Genomic DNA, 23998 nt, shown 5'->3' with positions numbered 1-23998 from the left:
CATTTCTCAACGAACACACCCACCTGTATCGTGCAAGAACTGAAAACCGCCTTCAGAGAGGTGTGGGGCAGGATCACCCAAGGTTTCCTCGACCGTTTGGGAGCCAGCGTGAATAACAGGTGCGAAATGTGCGTTAATGGTCGAGGAGGGCATATTTCGTACTGAAAGCCTTTTATTCTTGGAGTCTGACCTGTGTCTAACATGAACGTTATTTATATCTGTTATCCTGTTATTCTGCTTTCCCATGTGGTGAAATCCGTATCGTTTTTAGTTGTAAACATACACTGAAGTGCCAAAGAAACTATATAGGCATGCATATTCAAATACAGAGATACATAAACAGGCAGAATACGGCATTGCGGTCGGTAACGCCTATATAAGACAACGAATGGTTCAAATGGCTCTGAGCACTATGAGACTTAACTTCTGAGGTCATCAGTCCCCTAGAACTTAGAACTACTTAAACCAAACTAACCTAAGGCCATCACAGACATCCATGCCCGAGGCAGGATTCGAATCTGCGACCGTAGCGGTCGCGCGGTTCCAGACTAAAGCGCCTATAACCGCTCGGCCACAACGGCTGGCTAAGACAACAAGTGTCTGCGCAATTGTTAGATTGGTTACTGCTACTACAGTGGCAGGCTATCAAGATTTAAGTGAGTTTGAACGTGCTGTTATAGTCGGCGCACGAGCGATGGACACAGTATCTCCGAGGTGGCGATGAAGTGGGGATTTTCCCATGTGACCATTTCACGAGTGTATTGTGAATATCAGGAACCAGTAAAACATCAAATTTCCGACATCGCTTCGAAGAAAGAAAAAGATCCTGCAAGCAAGGGACCAACGACGACTGAAGAGACAGAAGTGCAACCCTTCCACAAACTGCTGCAGATTTCGATGGTGGGCCATCAACAAGTGACAACCCGTGAACCATTCAACGAAACATCATCGATATGGGCTTGCGGAGCCAAAGGATTACTCGTGTACTCTTGACGACTGCTCGACATAAAGCTTTACGCCAATAATGCCATATGCTGATTTCCATTTTTTTCCCTCGCTTGGGCCCGTCAACAAAGACATTTGACTGTTGATGAGTGGTAAAATGTTGTTTGGTCGGACGAGTCTCGTTTCAGATTATATGGAGCGGATGGAAGTATACGAGTATAGAGACAACCTCATGAGTTCATGGACCCTGCATGTCAGCAAGGGACTGTTCAAGCTGGTGGAGGCTCTGTAATGGTGTGGGGTGTGTGCATTTGGAGTGTTATGGGACCCCTGATACGTCTAGATACGACTCTGACAGATGACATGTACGTAAACATGCTGTCTGATCACCTGCATCCATGCCGTGCGGGATTAGCCGAGCAGTCTGCGAGGCTGCAGTCATGGACTGTGCAACTGGTCCCGGCGGAGGTTCGAGTCCTCCTTCGAGCACGGGTGTGTGTGTTTGTCCTTAGGATAATTTAGGTTAAGTAGTGTGTAAGAATTTCACACACATTTCAACATTTGAACTCGCATCTATTCATGTCCACTGTGCATTCAGACGGACTTGGACGATTCCAGGAGGACAATGTGACACCCCACGCGTTCAGAGTTGCTACAGAGTGGCTCCAGGACCACTCTTCTGAGTTTAAACACTTCCGCTGGCGACCAAAGACTCCAGACATGAAAATTATTGAGAATATCTGGGATGCCTTGCAACGTGCTGTTCAGAAGAGATCTCCACCCCGTCTTTCTTACGGATTTATCGACAGCCCTACAGAATTTATGGTGTCAGTTCCCTCCAGCAGTGCCTCATATGTTAATGGACTCCATGCCATGTCATGTTGGGGCATTTCTGCTTGATCGCCGGGGGCCTGCACGATATTAGCAGGTGTACCAGTTTCCTTGGCTTTTCAGTGTACGACTCTACCTCTATAACGTATGTACTGTGTTTCATGTCGATCATCATTGCCTGCGATTATTCGTCTCAGACACAATCTCTGTTCCTTAGTAACTGTGGGCAACGACCTTGCCGCAGTGGATACACCGGTTCCCGTGAGATCACCGAAGTTAAGCGCTGTAGGGCGTGGTCGGCACTTGGATGGGTGACCATCCAGGCCGCCATGCGCTGTTGCCATTTTTCGGCATGCACTCAGCCTCGTGATGCCAATTGAGGGGCTATTCGACCGAATAGTAGCGGCTTCGGTCAACAATGCCATCATAACGACCGGGAGAGCGGTGTGCTGACCCCACGCCCCTCCTATCCACATCCTCCACTGAGGATGACACGGCGGTCGGATGGTTCCGGTAGGCCACTCGTGGCCTGAAGACGGAGTGCTTAGCAACTGTCTTCGGAACTTAGCGATCAGCGGTGTTGCGCAGCCACCACAGGCTCGACACCCCGTTTCACTGGGACAGACACTCAGCAGCGGTCGTGAAGTGGCAGCCTCCTCCCACGCGCACGCGGCCCAGCGCTGCAGGGCGCCACCCGACACTGGCTGTAAGCCGGCGCCGCCCGCCACGCCGCCAGCGCGTGCCGCCCGTCTCACGTCTCTCCCTCTCTCGCTCTTTTGTCTGCTCTGCTCGAGACCCGCACTGACAGACGCCGCAGTATTAATAGGCGCGCCGCTCAGACCGGCTGGCTCCTCCACTTTGCTACAAACCGAAAATTGCAGCTCCGTAAAGAAATCATCTGGATACTTTGAAGCCAATGCCACAAATGGCTGAGCGTGATGCTGCGTCAGCAAACTCGCGGTAGATCTGGACACCACAGTATTTTAGAGTCCCACCGCAAGTGGCAGACCCTCGTCTCTTTGTAGCTGATACCTGCGTCAGCCTGCTACAAAGGACAACAGTTTAACATCTACGTATACGAGGTGTGGCTATAAAATAACGGAACTACTGCTCTAAAACATTTTATTTCGGAAAGATAAATATTTATATGTATGTATCGTATTGTATGTTAACCGGGGGCCTAGAAATGACGGAGAGGCTCCGTCCCCGCCGCAGCCGCAGTGGTCCACAACCCGACGACGACTACCGCAGTCCACTTCACCCCTCCGCCGCCCCACACCGAACCTAGGGTTACTGTGCGATTCGGCCCCCAGTGGACCCCCCCAGGGAACGTCTCACACCAGACGAGTGTAACCCCTTATGTTCGCGTGATAGAGCAATGGTGGTGTTCGCGTACGTGGAGAACTTGTTTTCGCAGCAATCGCCGACATAGTGTAACTGAGGCGGAATAAGGGGAACGAGCCCGCACTCGCCGATGCAGATGGAAAACCGCCTAAAAACTATCTACAGACTGGCCGGTTCACCGGATCTCGATACAAATCCGCCGGGCGGATTCGTGCCGGGGACCAAGGGCTCCTTCCTGCCCGGACAGCCGTGCGTTAGGCCGCACGGCCAACCGGGCGGGCTAAGATAAATATTGAGTAATTGCCACCTCAATGTGCTCCCCTCTTCTGTCTCCACAATGCTCCATGTGAAATTTCCATTGGAGAAACAGTGCTGGAAGTCTTCTTCTGTGAGCTCCTTGTTGACGCGTGCCGCTGTTTCCTTCATTACTTGAACGGCCGGTGATCTTGTTCCTTTTAATTGACTTTGGGGAGTAGAGTAAAGTCATATGGTGCTGGGTCAGGCAACTAAGGTGAGTAGTTTAACACTGGGATGCTGTACTTCACTAGAAACCTCTTATCAGACAATGCGCTATGAGCCGATGTATTGTCTTGATGCAGAGCCGATGACTTGTTCTTCCACTGTTCAAGTCGTTTCTTTCTTATTCAGCCGGCCGCTGTGGCCGAGTGGTTCTAGGCGCTTCAGTCTGGAACCGCGCTGCTGCTACGGTCGCAGGTTCGAATCCTGCCTCGGGCATGGATGTGTGTGATGTCCTTAGGGTTAGTCAGGTTAAGTAGTTTTAAATCTGGGGCACTGATGACCTCAGATGTTATGTCCCATAGTGCTTAGAGCCATTTGAACCATCTTTCTTATTCACTCACTGAATCCCGGCGTTGGTACAAATTTTCATTCGTCGCTCCGATCTTTATGTATACATCTTTTTAATGTGTCAGTGGAAAGTGTTTTCTTGTGTAAACACCATAAGAAACGATGTCACAAGTTATTATTTTTTCTTACAGATTCAGAAGTTTGGGGAAAATTGTGACGAAGTACGTCGAAATTGGCCTGCACTGATTCTACTTCAGTATCAGAGGTGAGTTACATTGCCACTGCGTGTTACTTGCAACTAACTTGATAGTAACATTCTGTTAATAGCCGCTAAATATTCAACTGCCATGACTAATCGACAATAGCTCATTATTTTTACCTTACATGGCTTCTTGAGTCTCACAACATTGCATAAAGACGGTGCAATACATGACAAGGATCTCTCGACTCTGTACATTTGTGCATAGTTTAAGGACTAGAGTTAATATTAGGACAATGACATATCGGTGCAAAAACCACTTGAAATCTTTTTGAAACGGTCCAAACAGTGTTAAGAATTTTCTTACTGTATTTCTATAACAAATGCGGCTCTTTGCGAGCGTATCCGGAAAGTAATCTCGGTTTTCATGTAGTGTGTGGAGTACACTGATTCACGGAGGTAACAGGCCGGTGTGAAACTGCGATAGCGAAAATGCCACATCGCTTCTTGTTCGCCGAAACAGCCGTTCAAAATGAGAGTTGCAATTGAAAATCACTCCAAATGCGAAATTTGTTCTGTAACAATGTTTTAGTAGCGAAAATCTCGAAGCTGCTGTATTGTATAAGAACAGAATTTGATTGGAGAAGTAGTTGGGCCTCATGGCACCTCCGATAACTGACGAAAGGTCGTTTTCACATTCAAATGATATCACTATACGAGAGAAGACCGAAGATTCTCCACCAGGCACAAAGGTGGCGTTGATACCAAGCAATTTTATTTTTATTGCATTGGGCGCCAGTGGAGTTGTTTGTATAAGAATGGAAGAAATTAATTCCGAGAGGGAATTACACAAGTTCATTCAGTGTAAGTGATGAAAGTTGAAGTACCATAAGACCTACAGCATACAAATCTGACACCGCGACAAATCCGTGAAGCGTTTATCCAAGAACGTCGCCACATAAAACTAAGTTCTCACAAGAAAAACTTACCAGAAGTCCACGACCGACAGGGGAAACTCACTAGCAGTTTAATTCCTCTTAGTAAAACAGATCTGTCGATCACTGCGGATCACTGATTTCTGAAATGAGAAACCACCTAAAAGGCGCACAACGCGCCTCATACTCTCTTCGATTTTGACGTCTCCCAGCAATTGTTTAAACATTCTGGTATCGCAGTCGATCAGCTCCAGGAATGGAACACTGTCGTCGTCTTTGTCAGCGCCTTCTACCATTCCAGCAGCTGCTGCCTCCTGTCAGGACTTCCCGCGATATTTTTAATGGCACTGGGAAAATATCTTCAATCTTTGGAAAGTCTCTGATACGTATAGGATCCTAGCAGGCTCGGTCTCCAACATTCATCAAGTATTCTGTCGTTTTCCCTAAAGCCTGTTGCCTGCGGACAAGGGAAGCCCAAGGTATCGGCTATATGGGTATTCTACAGTTCACTCTTTAGTACTTGACAGGGGATTCGTAGAACCACTTTTAAACAATTTGTCGCCCGTTCCGCTCTCGAAATGAACACCTACAACTTTCCATACAAGCTCTGATTTATTGTATCGCGGTGGTACGTAGGAGTCTATAGAATATTTTCAGATTTGGAGCAGAAGATTGGTGATGGAATCTTCGTGAAAAGATCTCACCGCAACAAAAATGTCTTTGTTTTAGTGATTTCGATCTCAACTCATTTATCATATCCGTGACACTCTCCCCTCTCTTTCGCAGTCATAAAAAACGAGCTGTTGTTCTTTGAACTCTTTCGGCGTCCTCCATCCAACCTATCCGGTAAAGATCCCTACTTCGGAGCGGTATTCCAGAAGAGGATGGACAAGCGTAAGGTAGGCAGTCTACTAGATTTCATGCGTCTTATACGGATTTTGTCAAAATGCAGACTTTCGTTCGCCTTCTCCACAAATGTTCTATGTGACGTTTCCAACTTAAGTATTTCGTGATTATAGTCGCTAGGTATTCTGTTGAAATTTGTAGGATTTATGCTGCAACCGAAATTTAACGGATTCCTTTTAATGCCCACACAGATTACCTCACACTTTTCATTAACAAAGTTCAGTTGCCACTTTTCACAGCACACAATACATTTTCTAAATCATTTTCTAAATCATTTTGAAATTCGAATCGATGTTCTGATGACTGTACTAGACGCTAAACGTCAGCGTCATCTGCAAACATTCCAAGAGGATGGCTCAGATTGTGTGCTAAATCGTGTATACATACACTACTGGCCATTAAAATTACTACACCAAGAAGAAATGCAGATGATAAACGGGTATTCATTGGACAAATATATTATACTAGAGGTGACATGTGATTACATTTTCATGCAATTTGGATGCATAAATTCTGAGAAATCAGTACCCAAAACAACCACCTCTGGCCGTAATAACGACCTTGATACGTCTTGGCATTGAGTCAGACAGAGCTTGGATGGCGTGTACAGGTACAGCTGCCCATGCAGCTTCAACACGATACCAGTTCATCAAGAGTAGTGACTGGCGTATTGTGACGAGACAGTTGCTCGGCCACCATTGACCAGACTTTTTCAATTGGTGAGAGATCTGGAGAACGTGCTGGCCAAGGCAGCAATCGAACATTTTCTGTATCCAGAAAGGCCCGTAGAGGACCTGCAACATGCGGTTGTGCAATATCCTGCTGAAATGTAGTGTTTTGCCGGCCGCGGTGGCCGTGCGGTTTTGGCGCTGCAGTCTGGAACCGCGGGACTGCTACGGTCGCAGGTTCGAATCCTACCTCGGGCATGGGTGTGTGTGATGTCCTTAGGTTAGTTAGGTTTAAGTAGTTCTAAGTTCTAGGGGACTTATGACCTAAGATGTTGAGTCTCATAGTGCTCAGAGCCATTTGAACCATTTTTTGTAGTGTTTTGCAGGGATCAAATGAAGGGTAGAGCCACGGGTCGTAACACACCTGAAATGTAACGTCCACTTTTCAAAGTGCTGTCAGTGCGAACAAGAGGTGACAGATACGTGTAACCTATGGCACCCCATACCATCACACCGGATGAAACGCCAGTATGGCGATGACGAATACACGCTTCCAATGTGCGTTCACCGCGATGTCGCCAAACACGGATGCGACCATCATGATGCTGTAAACAGAACCTGGAGTCATCCGAAAAAATGACGTTTTGTCATTCGTGCACCCAGGTTCGTCGTTGAGTACACCATCGCAGGCGCTTCTGTCTGTGATGCAGCGTCAAGGGTAACCGCAGCCATGGTCTCCGAGCTGATAGTCCATGCTGCTGGAAACGTCGTCGGACTGTTCGTGCAGATGGTTGTTGTCTTGCAAACGTCCCCATCTGGTGATTCAGGGATCGTGACATGGCTGCACGATCCGTTACAGCCATGCGAATAAGATGCCTGTCATCTCGACTGCTAGTGATACGAGGCCGTTGGCATCCAGCACGGCGTTCCGTATTACCCTCCTGAACCCACCGATTCCATATTCTGCTAACAGTCATTTGATCTCGACCAACGCGAGCAGCAGTGTCGTGATACGATAAACCGCAGTCGCAATGGGCTACAATCCGACCTTTATCAAAGTCCGGAACGTGATGGTACGCATTTCTCCTCCTTACACGAGGCATCACAACAAGGTTTCAGCAGGAATCGCCGGTCAACTGCTGTTTGTGTATGAGAAACCTGTTCGAAACATTCCTCATGTCAGCACGCAGTATGTGTCGCCATTGGCGCCAACCTTGTGTGAATGCTCTGAAAAGCTAATCATTTGCATGTCACAGCATCTTCTTCCTGTGTATTAAATTTCACGTCTGTAGCACGTCATCTTCGTGGTGTAACAATTTTAATGGGCAGTAGTGTATTCAGAACAGCCTTATAATACACCCTCGGGGAACCTCAGATATCAGTTCTGTTTCACTCGATGACTTCCTTCCAATTATTACGCACTGTGACGTTCCTGAAAGGAAATCGTGAATACTCTCGCACAACAACGACACTACTCCATAGGCAAGTAGTTTGATTAGAAGGTGCTTGTTAGGAACAGTGTCAAAAGGCTTCTGAAAATCGAGAAGCAAGGAACCAGTTGTGTTTCACACGGCGGGAAGCTATGGCGTCAGCGAAGACCATGTTCTCAGGGAGCTACTGTCAGACCAGATAAATAAGAGACGTAACATCGTCGCTGCGATAAAATCCGACTCACATGATATACTCCTCTGACCACTTGCTCCTTCAGGCTAGGAAATGACGCGTTACAGATGGAGTCTCTCTTGACCCTTGCACGCAAGAGCAGGGGTAAGTGTCATCTGCCTGGCAGCTACGACGTTGGTGCACCCGCCAGCGGTGACCGGCCTGAGCCGGAGTTGGTGGTGTGGAAGCGCCCAGTCGGTTCCCCGGGTCCCGGAGGCGGTGTCGATGCTTCCGCGGCGACGTCGACGTCAACGTCCACCTCCGCCACCGCCGCTTTATCTGGCTGCGCCCGCAGCTGCCGGGTAGGGCGGATGCCTGAGGTTTCCTGCCCTGCTGTGGCCACGGCTCTCGTAACTCACTTCCCTTGCTACACACATGGAGTAACAGCAAAAATTCTCACTCCTTCCAAAGTCAACCATTCGGTTGACATTCCGACAGTCAGATTTCATTAAACTGAAAGTGCCTGTTGGGTTTATGGCGGTGGACGGAAATATACATTGACGGAAAAAATCGCAGCACTGAAAAATAGATAATGCAGAGTAATAAAATACGGTTGTATAGGTAACATAATTAAATGATTAACACTGCAAGATCACAGGTTAATGTAAGAACGGAATAAGCTATTTCAAATGTGAAATGCTGGTAACAGGGGTAACGGCCAGAATGTTCAATGCAAGTATGGAACGAACCATACATTGTGTTGTGCACGTGTCAGGTGTCAGTTTGTGGCATGGAGTTCCACGCCTGTTGTACTATGGAGTTCGAAGCCTGTTGCTCTTGGTTGGTCTGTACAGGGATGGATAAAGCTGTTTGTGGATAACGCTGGAGTTTTCATCCGATGATGTCCCATATGTGCCCGATTGGGGACAGATCTGGTGATAGAGCACTCTAAGGCAACATGTCGACACTCTGTAATGCACGTTGGGTTACAACAGCGATATGTTGGCGAGCGTTATTCTGTTGGAAAACACTCCCTGTAATGCTGTTCATGAATGGTACCACAACAGGTCCAGTCCCCAAATTAACGTATAAATTTCCAGTAAGGGTGGGGGCGATAACCACGAGAGTTTTCCTGTTGTCATACGAAATCGCACACCAGACCATAACTCGACGCGTAGGTCCAGTGTGTCTAATACACAGAGAGTTTGGTTGCAAGCCGTCAATTGGTGTTCTTCTAAGCAACACACGCGCAAGAGTGGCACCGAGCCAGAACCACCTTTCATCAGAAAACACAACAGATCTCCTCCCTACCCTCCGAAGAACTCTCACTTGACACCACTGAAGTCGCAAATGGCGATGGTTTAGGGTCAATGGAAAGCATGCTACAGGGCGTCTGGCTCATAGCTGTCCTTGAAGTAACCGATTTGTAACAGTTCGTTGTATCACTGTGGCGCAAACTGCTGCTCAAATTGCTGCTGCAGATGCAGTACGATGCACCAGAGCCATACGCCAAGCACGATGGTCTTCCCTCTCGCAGTGCCACGTGGCCGTCCGGAGCCCGGTCTACTTGCGACCGTACATTCTTGTGACCATCGCTGCCAGCAGTCATGCTACATTCCTGCCAGGTATTTCTGCAATATAGCAGAAAGAGCATCCAGCTTCTCGTAACACTATTTGACGACCTCCTTCAAGCTCAGTGAGGTGTTGATAATATCGTCATTGTCGCCTTAAAGACATTATTGGCTAACATCAGCTCACTACTGCTGTTCTATGGCGACTGGCACAAAATCTGAACAGACATCGTCTATCCGATGTAGAAAAACGCGTAAAAACTTTCTTTTATGTCACACAACTCCTTCTTAGCGCTGCGATTTTCTTTCTTCAGTGTATTAACCCTAGTTTTCTCCATAGTTGGTTAAGAGACACTGTGATTGTAACGTACGTTACTGAGGAAGGATTTACAGCAATTACATCAAATGAATTTCTCGATTATGATGAGTGATGCAGTAAATAACTGGTGGGAACCAGTGAAAGGGTTTACTTGGTAGGGCCTTCTTAATACATAGCGAGATTTTACAACCACATCGGCATGTGTAACCTGCAAACTACGGTACACTGCTTCGGGTAGGATACTTTGTACGAAATCTTAGCGGCTTTCCGCCCCATAAGGTTCGCGCATTAAGCGAGGCTGAATATGACAGTCTGTGTCTCTAGACGCGATACGATGGAGGCAGCAGTATTATCACACAGACTGTCTCGATTATCAGTAACTTAAGTTTACGGGAACAGTTCCATTTCTCCCACGTAATCTTACTAAGTTCCATGAAAATGTTTGTTACACTAGTTGTACCTACGTCTTTTAATCCACGAGACTTATAGGACAGTAGATACCGGCGCCCAGACTGATGCCGTATCCCTTGACTCCCGGGAAACACTATAGAGATCTTAACTGTCACCTAATGACCCAAATACGTGCTTATAGAAGCTCAGAGAAGCTTCGTGATTGAGGCGAAGAGTACCGAGCAAATGGACCGCACATGTCACTCTTAGCGGAGAAAACTATATAGACATAAAAATAGCACAGTGTAGATTGTGCTGAGAAATAACTATTAAGAAAAAAAATTCGACTGACCTAGGTGGCGCAGTGATTAGCACACTGCGCTTTCATTCGGGAGGGCCGGCCGGTGTGGCCGTGCGGTTAAAGGCGCTTCAGTCTGGAACCGCGTGACCGCTAAGGTCGCAGGTTCGAATCCTGCCTCGGGCATGGATGTGTGTGATGTCCTTAGGTTAGTTAGGTTTAATTAGTTCTAAGTTCTAGGCGACTGATGACCTCAGAAGTTAAGTCGCATAGTGCTCAGAGCCAGCCATTCGGGAGGACAACGGTTCAATGCCGCGTCTGGCCATTCTCATTTCGGTTTTCCGTGATTTTTCTACATCGTTTCTGGCAAATGCAGTGATGGTTCCTTTGAACGGGCACGGCCGACTTTCTTCCCCATCCTATCCTAATCCGATGGGACCGATAGCTCCTTTGTTTCGTTCCTTCCCGCCAAATCAACCAATCAACTAAAAACTTCGATAAGTCACACAGTTTCAGAATAAATTACCATTGAAATTAGCCAATCAGGTCACTGCACAGTCAAATTCATGCAGCTCATCAGAGCCGGTGTAGCCAAAAGTGTTGTAATTTGGTTTCGTAAAACCGAACAAGATTTCAATAAAAAATTGGACCTAGGACTGTAGTAAAAAATTGAACCCAAGCCAAAAGCTGAGCAGTCTCGTGCCCTATAACCATGCTTTGAGATCGGCTGACATTAAATGTATCTGGCAGTGGCCTGAATGGCTAACTTCAATGTTAATTAGCTCGGAAACTGCACAACGTATCGGGTTTCTTCCTCAACATTTATTTTTAGCACAGTATATCCTGCATTAGCCTTACAATCTTTTCAGACTGCTCCTGACCCCTGTATAAGTTAGTGGATAATGTCGGCAACCCGATACTGCTATTCGCGGATAATGCTGTTGTAGTAGAAAAGATGCATGCTAGAAAACTGTAGGGAGATGCAATAACACCTACAGAGCATCGATGCTTGGTAGAAGGACTGGCAGTTCAAACTCAGCATAACCAAATAAGTGGAACGGATACGAAAATCTAATTATAGGAAAGACGTATGTTAGACAGAGATTCACGAGAAAAATTCTCATCGATTGTAATCCATCGACGTTGGATGTAAAGTAGCTTACAAAACCCACGTTCAACAGATACTTGACTAATGCTAGTCAGTCTTTGACTCTTACCACATAGGATTGAAAGAGGAAATGGAGAAGATCGAAGCAAGAGCAGAAGGTTCCATCAAAGCTTCGTATAGTAAGCGCGAAAGGGTCGCGAAGATGCTCATTAATAATAGCAGACTTTACAAGAGAGGCGTTGTGCATCTTAGTATTATTTACTTTTATGTAAGTTCCCAGAGGAGTTAGATAGTATATTGTTTCCCCCTAGATGTAGATCACGAGAGAAACTGTGACGGTAAAACCAGGAAGATTTGAGCTCAGACATAGGCTTATCAGCTTTTTTTCAACTCCCACACTTTTCACCCCCGGAAGAGGAAAATGATCCATGTGGGGGGCAGGATGATGATGATGATGATGATGATGATGATGATGATGATGATGATGACGACGCATACCAAATCCCACCCAGCCACACATCGTTAGGCAGCTTCCGGAACATGTAGCGCATCCTTGTATTACTTGGATGTCTTATGTCATTTCTATTGGCTCAGTCCTCTAAAAGCTGGACCTGTGCTCTACAACTGGCCGCACTAGTATCTTCTATGTGGTGTCCTTTACAGTGCACCCGGCGTTCACAAAACACTTCCAACAAATCTAAGTCATCAATTCGCCTTCCCTACTACAGACTTTATGTGATCGACACATTTCATATCGATTAAACGGCACGCATGCGACAGCATACGCTGCCTAATACATTCATGTTCAGAAAAAGCAGAACAATTTGAACCACTAGAGATAGGACGTTCATATTCACAGGACACGTACAGAGGTACGTTCTAATAAAAAAAAAAGAATGGAATTTGACCCATGTCGGCCCTCGGGTTCAAGGTCAACATCGATATCGCGACGTAACACCAACTACCGGTAAAATGTGCCGGCGGCTCTCGTTGTCACTACGAAACGAAGTTAATGGACCAGAGCGACTTGAAAAGACGTGCGGGATGCCTCGCAGAGATATGCGCGAACCGTACCACCAAATCAGTAAGTTTGACAGAGGGCCCACTATTGGCATGAGAGAATGTGAGGCATCCATCCGAGAAACTGCTGCTCGCGTGGGACGAAGTGTCTCGGCAGAGCAACGGGTGTGTGCAGAGTGGTTCACGGAAGGCCATAGAACACGACGAAATGTCTGGTTACACCATCCAAGCCACCCCCCGAGAAGATCGACACCTCATCCGAATGGCACTGCAGGACAGAGCTGTGTCGTCCTCGGCTCTGGCGCAATAGTAGAACAGTTTACCACATCGTACAGTCCGTCGCCGTTTAGCAAGGGTTACGTGCGCGTCATTCACTTCTCCGCCTATCTTTGACGAATGTATAGAAATATGCTAGACGGCAACAGCGTATGGAATGACGTCACTGGGGACAGGAATGGCATCGGATAATGTTTTTGGACGAATCCAGGCTCTGTTTGTTTGAAAATGATGGCCTCATCTCGGTTCACCGCAGTCAGGGGGAGCGGCATCACAATGACTGGATTCGCACAAGACGCACAGTGCCAACTCAAGGCCTGACTGTGTGGAGTGCTATTTCGGTACAACCACATATCACAGTTGGTGAGAGTCGAGCGCACTGTGACCAGTAAGACCTACGTGAATGCCGGCCGCGGTGGTCTCGCGGTTAAGGCGCTCAGTCCGGAACCGCGCGACTGCTCCGGTCGCAGGTTCGAATCCTGCCTCGGGCATGGACGTGAATAACATCCTGCGACCCGTAACTATGCCCTTTCTGCACAACACCCCAGACGCCATTTTTCAGCAACACAATGAACGACCACAAGTTGCTACCCGAGCACGTGCCTTCTTGGTGTCACAATATGTCAGCCTTTTGGTCTGGCCCACCAGAGCACTAGACTTGCCACCAATCGAAAATGTGTGGGATATGGCGAAACGACGGGTTCAGCACTGTGACGCAATGCCAACCACCACAGATGAACTTTGGAACGAGGTAATGCAGCATGGGTGGCTATCACACCACAGCACGGCACTCGCGCTATATACGAGTCGATGTCATCACGCCTGGAACAAGTTATCAGGGCCTATGGCAGACCCTGTGCCTACCACACATGCTGAACCGAGGTGACTGAAATGCTAATCATTTCTACAGGATATACTAATTTAAATGTCCTGTGAATATCAACGTCCTATCTCTAGTCGTTCAATGTGTACTGTTTTCTTCTGAACGTGAATGTAGGTTCCAAAACGCCGCACATAAAAACGGGACTCTTCCGGGGCTCGCAGCTCCGGTTCTATCGGTGATAAAAAGGTAGGTTCAAAATGGTTCAAATGGCTCTGAGCACTATGGGGCTCAACCTCTGAGGTCATCAGTCCCCTAGAACTTAGAACTACTTAAACGTAACTAACCTAAGGACATCACACACATCCATGCCCGAGGCAGGATTCGAACCTGCGACCTTAGCAGTCGCGCTGTTCTAGACTGTAAAAAGGTAGGGTCCAGTTTTTTGGTTAGCCCTTGGGCTAGATATCATTTGTATATTCAACAGAAAGCTCGTCTTCTCTCCTACAGTATAGGGTCAAAATATGAATATTACACACTTCTTCCTGCTCAGGAAAATGGAGTAAATCGGTTGTTTCTTTTAGCATTTGATGTGGTCTGCCGGCCGGTGTGGCCAAGCGATCCTCCACGCTTCATTCCGGAACCGCGCTGATGCTACGGTCGCAGGTTCGAATCCTGCCTCGGGCATGGATGTGCGTGATGTCTTTAGGTTAGTTAGGTTTAAGTAGTTCTGAGTCTAGGGGACTGATGACCTCAGATGTTAAGTCCCATAGTGCTCAGAGTCAGTTTTGATGTGGTCTATGATGGGCCTTAAGGGACTTACGGAGTCACCATTAGTTCGTGAGCAGTTCTTATAAAACACCAAAGAAGTGTTTCTTTACCAAAACCAAGCAGGGATCCCAAGATGACTATGCACAGCAAATGACTGAATTTTTAACGGTATAATCCCGAGCAGCCTTCCAAATTTTCTTGATATCTTCGTCCGTTTCCAAGTTCAAAGCTACCTTGCCCGTACAACTAAAATACGCACGGAAAATCCGTTGTGTGGCAAAGACGTAGTCTATAAAGTGACGTATCACGGAAGCACATGCTGCAAACGGTCTCCGTTATCATCAGAAGAGTTCTGGGAATCTTATGCTGTAGTATTGAAGCACATGAAAAATTTTAGTGCATGTAAATCGGTCTGAGGTGTAAAATTAGTTTTGTGTATTTCGTCTTCACATAAGCAAACTATTAAAAATTTACTGAACCATAAAGTTCTTTTCCTATGACTGGCCTGCCTTGCTGTGACAGATAAGTAAGGGAACCAGCGGGCAAATTCTCCTATCGGAACACAGAAAAGGCAGATACGCTCCTGTTCAAAAGACCCTGAGTGAAAAGTGGGGTACAAGCTGCCTTCCTCACAACTTCAACAGTTTTCCCAAAAAATTTGGGTGGGAACATATTCGCCCTTTTTGCGCTAAGAGAGAAGGAGACAATGGCATTTGGAAAGAGATGGAAAAGTAGGAAATGCTGGACGAAAGTAGACTGGTTGTGGTTTAGAAAGAGCGAAGAAGACAAGGGCAGTATGGGATAGATAGAGGGAGTGGTAGTGGAACTTAGCTGACAGAGATAGAACAGTGCTAGGAAAAGAGTGAAGGATACACTGCCAGTGGGAAAGGAATAAAGAGACGGAGAAAGTGAAAATCGGCGTGAGCCAGTAATAATGAGAGACAGACCCTGTAACAATGCAAACGAGGAAGAGAGAAATAGTGACAGTAAGAAGACGTAGCAGCATTGGGAAAGAATGAATAAGATAGCAGGAGTAAGACAGAACTAGAGGGTGAAAGTGGCAGCGAGAGGAGACAGAGTAGGACAGAACGAAGGGGACTGTGGCTACGAGACAGGAGACAATGATGGTTCGAGAGACACAAAAAGATAATGACAATGGTTGAAATGGCTCTGAGCACTATGGGACTTAATATCTGAGATCATCAGTCCCCTACAACTTAGAAATACTTAAACCTAACTAACCTAAGGAGATCACACACAGCCATGCCCGAGGCAGGATTCGAACATGCGACCGTATCGTTCACGCGGTTCCAGACTGTAGCGCCTAGAACCTCTTGACCACCACGACCGGCTAATGACAATGAGTTGAGCTAAATGAGAGAGAGAGAGAATTGGTAAGTGCGAGAGGGTGGATAACTTACATCGATGTAATGGTGCGTGTGAGCGAGCTACAGTTGGGAGTGAGAAGTTAGCTGCATACCAAAAAGCACGCACGTATGTTCGCATTCCAAAAATTTTGAGAAAAACTTTAAATGTCTTGACGAAGGTAGAATGAGGCAGCAGTAGGCCACTTTTCAGTCAGAGACTTTTAAATAGGAGCAAATTCGCCTTTTTTCCGCTGGTTGTACTACCCGTAAATTCCGAACCTAATCTAATGTGATGGACTCCAGAAGTTTACTTCTTAATCTTGTGATAGGAAAGAATTGGTTGAACCATTTTCTGATGTAAATTGGCTTGTTTTTATGCACATTTAAGTTGACACTCATTAGACCAAGAGGCAATACAATCTACTTGCCCTTGATTTCATTGTGTTCACCCAGTGGCCGACAGTAGACCCACCAGCGAGGTAAGCCATTTACGTCTATTAAAAACATTAGCGATCCTGTTATGCTTCTTCGGGCACACCTGATGCTATTTTTAGTTTCTGTCGGCTATCTCCCAACTAGTATAACATCCAAGATTTTCTTAATCAAACGTGTTCTTTGAGACACACATTTGCGCAACTACTCTAACCCTACAGTGTGGTCAGCCGGCCGGTGTGGCCGAGCGGTTCTAGGCGCTTCAGTCTGGAACCGCGAGACCGCTACGGTCGCAGGTTCGAACCCTGCCTCGGGCATGGATGTGTGTGATGTCCTTAGGTTAGTTAGGTTTAAGTAGTTCTAAGTTCTAGGGGACTGATGACCTCAGATGTTTAGTCCCATAGTGCTGAGAGCCATTTGAACCATTTTTAGGTGTTGACGGTGGAAGCTCCCCAGAATCACCTTGCGGTTGCCCACATGACGTGGTACGTTGCCCATTGCCTCCGTTCACGCATGTATGTTGGGAAGTACGTGTACTTGCCGGCAATGACTTCGTCACTGGTACAAACTTGCTTCCGTTATTTAACTGTGTTAATGTCCTCTCGCTGAGGTACCAGAGGTTCATGGCCATTTTCAGTTTTTCTTATCATTATGAGCAGCGGTAGTGTGGATTTTAGTGGACGAGATCTTGATTACGGAGTACATGAATCATAAACTTTAGCTATTCCGCGAGGGCGTGAAGCAGGAACTAAATAATGAGCGACGCCGTAAATCGTTTAGATGCCGTTTCTGCATCTAGTGTGCTGAGTTAACGAGGAACGCTTCTGAGAAGCATGACGCCCACCTATGCTAATACATGTCGTCTCGGAGATTATGCGCAGTTAAAACTATAGCTCCGCAACTGAACACCCTGTCTGGTTCCCCCCGTGTAATTGTTGCTGGCAGGGTGAAAGGCAGAAGAAACTGGCCCAGTATAGTAATTAGAGTGATGCCACTGCTTAATTACTTGCTGCGGAGCGAACGCTGCGGCCCGACGAGTAAAAGAGCGACTGTCAGAGTCAATTTCGTAGATTCCGTTTTGTTCTTGACGTGGTCTTTAGTTATCCGACGCTAAATATCAGCATGTAGCCAGGTGGAATCGTTTTAATCGGATGGAAATATGGTACTGGTAAGGGAAGAAAGGTGAATTTTTGAGAAGCCTGGGGGTGGTGGTGGAGGGGTGGGGAGGGGTGGAGGGCATGGTGTCAAATGCCAAATATCAGTGGATACAGATGGCTCAAAGAGAATACACGGGTTTAAAGACTATGTAGCATTTGTTAAATTCAGTTTACAATAATAAATAATACATCACATAAAAGAGCCACGCAGACAGTTTTGTCTGTATACCAGAGCTCAAAGGGAAGAGTATGGAATGACCAGGAGTGGCAGAAGAATATGTTGAATGTTTGAGTCTTTCACGCGTAGCCCCAAAAAATCAGTTCGGAAGGCTCGTCGTGAATCGGCAATTCCAGTGCCGTCTGTTTGGGGACGTTTAACGATACGCTTACAACTACGTCCTTACCGTTTGCAGTTGTTAAAAGCTGTAAAGCCTAAAGACCGGGCCCGCTGAAGTGGCCGTGCGGTTCTAGGCGCTACAGTCTGGAGCCGCGTGACCGCTACGGTCGCAGGTTCTAATTCTGCCTCGGGAATGGATGTGTGTGATGTCCTTAGGTTAGTTAGGTTTAAGTAGTTCTAAGTTCTAGGCGACTGATGACCTCAGAAGTTAAGTCCCACAGTGCTCAGAGCCATTTGAACCATTGTCATTATCTTTTTGTGTCTCTCGAACCATTGTCTTCTGTCTCATAGCCACAGTCTCCTTCGTTGGATTGACCGAAAGGGTCTGGATGACAGAGTTCGTTTTGCTTGACGTCCATGTTCACACACGACCTGCAACTTTCACCTTTGGGGATTCATAAAAGACTATGTGTATGTGACTCCGCCACCAGCTAATCTACCCAACTTTAGAAACAGCATTGGTGCAACAACTACTCGAGACACACTGACCTAGGTTTAGAAAAAACTTGCCTGCCGACCCGATGTCTGGCAAATGGTGCTGACACTGATCACTTGCAAGAAAGACTGTTCGAGTTGCTCTTTCGTTTGATATATTATTTAAAATTGTAAGTTGAATCTAACAAGCGCAGCCAAGCCTTAAAACCCGTATATTCAGTTTGAAACACCCTTTATTGCGTATACTGGAAATACCGTGAAGAAATACAACCTCTCTTGCGCCGGTCTCCTTAGTTTGGAAACTGTAGGAGCGTGGCAGTCTTGTATTGGTACTTTCGTATGTTCTGCTCACAAGAAGGAACTATTTTCTAAGTGTAAACAACAGAGCAGCATGCCATCGTACTACATTGTGCTGGGCGTGTTCATGACGCATAGTTACTGACGTACATATTCACAAAGCAGGGTCAGAATACGTATCAGAAGGAAAACCACGTCTGTCAAGTCCGCCGTTTCGAAAAGATGTCGTTCGGCGCCTTTACTTTCTTGTGGTAATATGTAAATCTTTCGAAGCAAACTACATCCTACATCTCTGATAGTCTACTATACATATTCTAATCATTGTCTGTTCTCACAGTTCATTCGATCATCACAGTGCCATTATTGTATACTGTGGTCAAAAATGACTGCTAATTCCACTATAATAATTCGGTAATCTGTTAGTTGTTGATGACTGCTTCTCCACTTGTGCACGTGTTGCACGCTGGAACGCGTTGTGTTCAGATATCCCTTCACTTGCTCCATAGTTGCGTTCTGTGGGAGCCCTCTGCGGCGTAAACACACGGGATGAGGTCCAGGACCACAGAGAAGAAACACGAGTAGGTTTCAGATATTCCATTCTTATACTTTCTCTTTCCTTTTTCATTGGATTGGAACTTCTACATTCCCGATTCGTGCGTCATATATTCCGACTTCCTTGCCAAATATCAAAGATTTTGCTTTTTATTTCACGAATATTTTAGCATATAGACGCCATCATTTTTCAGCTTTCCCACATCAAAGCCAAAAATGCGTGCTCTGCGTCAAATCAGCAGATACTGTGAACGTAACAGCACTACAACAAGTAGACGATTTGTGGGTGACTAGCGGAAAGAAAGTTTTTCTTATGTGAGAATAAAGATCGATTCACGGTTGACAGAAACGATCTTAACGTCAAAACGTTCCACAGTGATTTCATACCAAACGGAACGAAACAGGACGTCAACGTCAAGGATTCTTGGGAAGAAAGTTTTGTTGGTACCGAGCGACAGCGACGTCGCCTGCTAACAAGGAAGTTAACGTGTTCTCGTTGCTCTAGCTCACATTATACTAATGGATTTAGGATTTTTTTATCTTCTTAACTTCATTCTTTGCTTTGCTTTCGCGTCGCATTGCGCTGGTTGTAAGAGGCTTGATATTTTTCCCAAGAGTGTTCGACCCCAAGTGAGAAGCCGTATTTCAATGTGGAAAATGGTTTACATTTTACAACACCTAGATTAGAAAAAAATCGGAAATGTGCAAGTTTTAAGAACATGAACCAATGGAAAAGGTTATTTAATGACAGTTTCTCAACACTGAAAAAGTCAGCTGCACTAGAAGAGCAAAAATATTTACTTAATTTGGCTTTTGGAAACAGACACAAAGGATAAAATTAAAAATGCGCTATGTAGTTGCCTTCTACAATACATTGTGTTGGTAAGCGACGGAGACATCGAAGAAGTTCAAAGAATGGCAGCTTGTTTGGTGTTATCGGGAATAGGAGACAGTGTCCCACAGACAGGTGAGTTGAAGTGGCAGTCATTAGAACAAAGTTGTTAATCGTTGCGGCGATATAGTCTTGCAAAATTTCGGTCACCAACTTTTTCCATCTACATAGGGAGAAAGGAGTATCACAAGAAAATACGGAAATTCAAAGTTCGGACAAGATGATTTAGGTGCTAGTTTATCCCATGTGCTATTCGAAAGTGGAACGGAAGAGAAATAATCTGGAGGTGGTTCTGTGAAACCTCTGCCACGCTCTCAAGTGTGAATTCACACTAGTCATACAGATGTGAGTATATATTTCCTCTCTCTCTCCAGATCTGAGCAGTGCCGAAAGTTTCCCAGATGACCTTTCTCAAGAACATAGGTTACGAATAGTTCTTTGGCTACTAAAAAACTCTACTGATATTGCTAGGTCCTTCATATTGGTGCCATATTCCAACATCTTTTATTTATTTAGTTACTAGTTATTTTGCCCGACCACATTAGGGCCTTAAGACCCTTTCATACATCTAGCAGTCAACAACTCATACAAAAACATTCCATAACTATCAGAATATTAATAATTTCCGTTATTAATCAAAATAATAACTAACAATAGTATCAATAATAGTAATGTTAATACTGATGATAAAATAATGGAGGAATCAAGAATGATATTAAGTAGTTATTACATAACAAACTCAGTAATAATAATTTGCAGTGTTAATAATAATAATAATAACAATAATAATAATAATCACACTAATATCAATAATAATGTATAAGGATGCATTAAGAATGATATAAGTTAGCACTTTTGAACCCTTGTTCGGTGTCAGAAGAAGTGGAAGGGATAATGAAAGGGGGATTGGAATTAAAGAGTCGCTCACTCATAACCTTATTTTCGCCCTTCGGTACTGGGCAAGAGCCTGCCGAAGGTCTGAGCAGTATGGGGCGTTTGGATGAGGAACAGCTTATGTTAGTTTCGCGGTGAATGACGAAATTAGTCTATAGATTCGATGACAAACGACCATAAGTACAACTGCTACTGGCTGTCATCAAATTAATGACGGTATGTAAAGTTGATTGAACGTGTTCCGAAGCGTGACAAGAGCATCGGTTTCGTAATAGTGGCAAGTGTTGGGGGAGGGGGAGGGAAGGAATTGTACAGGAAGACCAAGACCTGATTGTAATAATTAGGTTCAAGAGGATGTAGGGTGTAGTAGTTATGAAGCGATGAAGAGACCTGTAGAATACACACGGTAATTCAGCTGCCACTACCAACGTTGTTTTGAGCAACCCGCAATTTTGTATCATCCCTTCAAATACCACGCACGAGATTTTCATATTCTCTCGCTCGCTACGCTCGAACTCTTAGTAGTACAGATAAATATAAACAGGACCTTTTTGTAGGAAATTTAATATATTTAAGTTTTGTATTGGAATACATTTTCGGAAGCATTCAAGAAAAACATTCAAAAGCGACATTCAAACGCACATCCACCCCCCACAGTCAATTGTCGTCAGTCGGGATTTCTAGTACGTTGTTCTCGGCCTCACTATTCAAAAATTTCCGATCACACGAACTATTCCCTATATTTGATCTTTTTTGGTCTCTATTGATTGGTATTTTAGGACACCAGCATAGTCGGCTACTTCGTTACCATTATTAATATAAACGTGACCGTGAGGTTAATGCAAGGAAAAAAACTATTGTAAACGTTACGCTAAAACTAATTACTTTGACAATTCAATCGAAACTTAACCCTCACAAGCAAAGTAGTCAGAAGACTTGACGAATTTTCTTTCTTTCTTTCTTTCTTTCTTTCTTTGGCCTTGTCCTGCGCCAACACGGGGTCGGCGGTGTTATTACGGATTTGGAAACGTTAGTTGCAGGGGGTGGCCAGATACCCATCCTGCCGCCACCTGAACACCCCGGGAGGTAATTAGTGTACCCCAGCTGTCTGCGTCTAGTGTAAGCCATGAAATATTGCGAACGTGTTCAAATGTCTTATATTGCGTCCGGCCATCCTGATTTAGGTTTTCCGTGATTTCCCTAAATCACTCCAGGCAAATGCCGGGATGGTTCCTCTGAAAGGGCACGGCCGACTGCCTTCCCCATCCTTCCCTAATCCCATGAGACCGATGACCACGCTGTCTGGTCTCCTTCCCCAAATAACCAACCAATCAAATGTCTTATATTAATATGGTGTCTGTTCTTTCGGACATGTTCGAAAAAACAGGCACCATATCCATATAAGTATATAGTTCTGGCAACACCAGCCATGACCTTCTTCTTCTGTGCGGATGCACACATATTCCCCGAACTCTTACGCGACTTGGAAAGAATGTCTTCCACGAGTATTGAGTTTGTTGGGGTGGGACACTACGAATGTAGTGTGCGGATATACAAGATGAGAATGTGGGTCTGGCGGGAGGCGTGCGCGAGATAGTCCCTGCAGTCGCACTATCCTCTGTGCCCTCGGTGGCTCAGATGGATAGAGCGTCTGCCATGTAAGCAGGAGATCCCGGGTTCGAGTCCCCGTTGGTCTATATCAACGCCCGTCAGCAGCTGAAGGTATTAATATAATTCTAATTTGTTCAAATGTCTGTCAGTCGTGTAACTGAGGCGGAACGTAGGGACCAGCACGGTGTTCACCTATCGGGATGTGGAAAACCGCCTAAAAACATTCAGGCTGGCCAGCAGACCAGCACTCGTCGATCCGAGGCCGGCGCGCATACCCGAGTCCAGGAAGTAGCGCATTAGCGCTCTCAGCTACCCTGGCGGGTAGAAGACTTGACCAATATATCGACGTTATTATACTATCCTGCTAAAATTCACAAAACTCTTAGGTAAAACTTACTCGAACGTCAAATTTACAACGTGTAAGTGCTCGGTTAAGCCGGTAGCGTAGTAAGGCCAGAGAATGGAGACAAAAAAAAGGTCGAATGTGGAAAATAATTCGTGCAGCCTCAAATTTTTGTGCAGTGGTAGGAAGGAGTGCCATGAATGCTTACCGGTGGGGCTGAGTGGGGGAGTGGAGGTGCGTTTGAAGGTCACTTTCGTACGCTTTTCTTCGATAACTCGAAAATTACGACCTATGGTGAAAACGTATACCAGTACAAAATTTAACTACATTAAATTTCCTTCAAAAATATCCTGTTCATTTTTTTTTTCCTGTGGGACTAACAGTCTGCGTGTAGCGAACGAGAGAATATGAAAATCCCGCGCGTGGTTTTCGTAGGCCTGATATGAAATTACGGTTTGCATAAAACAACAACGGTAGGGCAACTGAATCACACTGTAGACTGGTACGACGAGCTGCATCAGGCCAGTCTTCGTACTGAACGCCACAACAACAACAGCTTTCTAGGACTCTCTTTTCCGAAGAGGAGCAGCTACCCTCCGCTGCCTCTCGCTGTGGACGCCGCTCTCGGTACGGGGCTGAGCGATTTGGCGTTATGTCGACGTTGCGTCTAGCGTGACGATGAGTTTCCCGTCCGTTCCGCTAAGTTCCATCGCCTCCGTGCGAATCATGCCCGACAGGTCGAGGTACCTCGCTAGCGGAATCGGCAACACACGGGCAGAGTGGCCGGCCCTCGGACGGGCAGCGTCAGTAC

At 45.8% G+C, this 23998-nt stretch overlaps 1 pseudogene; it reads left to right on the top strand.

Annotated features, from left to right (window-relative positions):
* Positions 1–2001: 2001 nt before the first annotated feature.
* On the top strand, positions 2002–2119 carry LOC124796816 (annotated as a pseudogene).
* The last annotated feature ends 21879 nt before the right edge of the window (positions 2120–23998 follow it).

The sequence above is a fragment of the Schistocerca piceifrons genome, chromosome 4 (assembly GCF_021461385.2).
Source record: "Schistocerca piceifrons isolate TAMUIC-IGC-003096 chromosome 4, iqSchPice1.1, whole genome shotgun sequence".
NCBI lineage: Eukaryota > Metazoa > Arthropoda > Insecta > Orthoptera > Acrididae > Schistocerca > Schistocerca piceifrons.
Note: the sequence above shows the minus strand (reverse complement) of the source record. Positions and strands in the feature narration are given on the sequence as shown.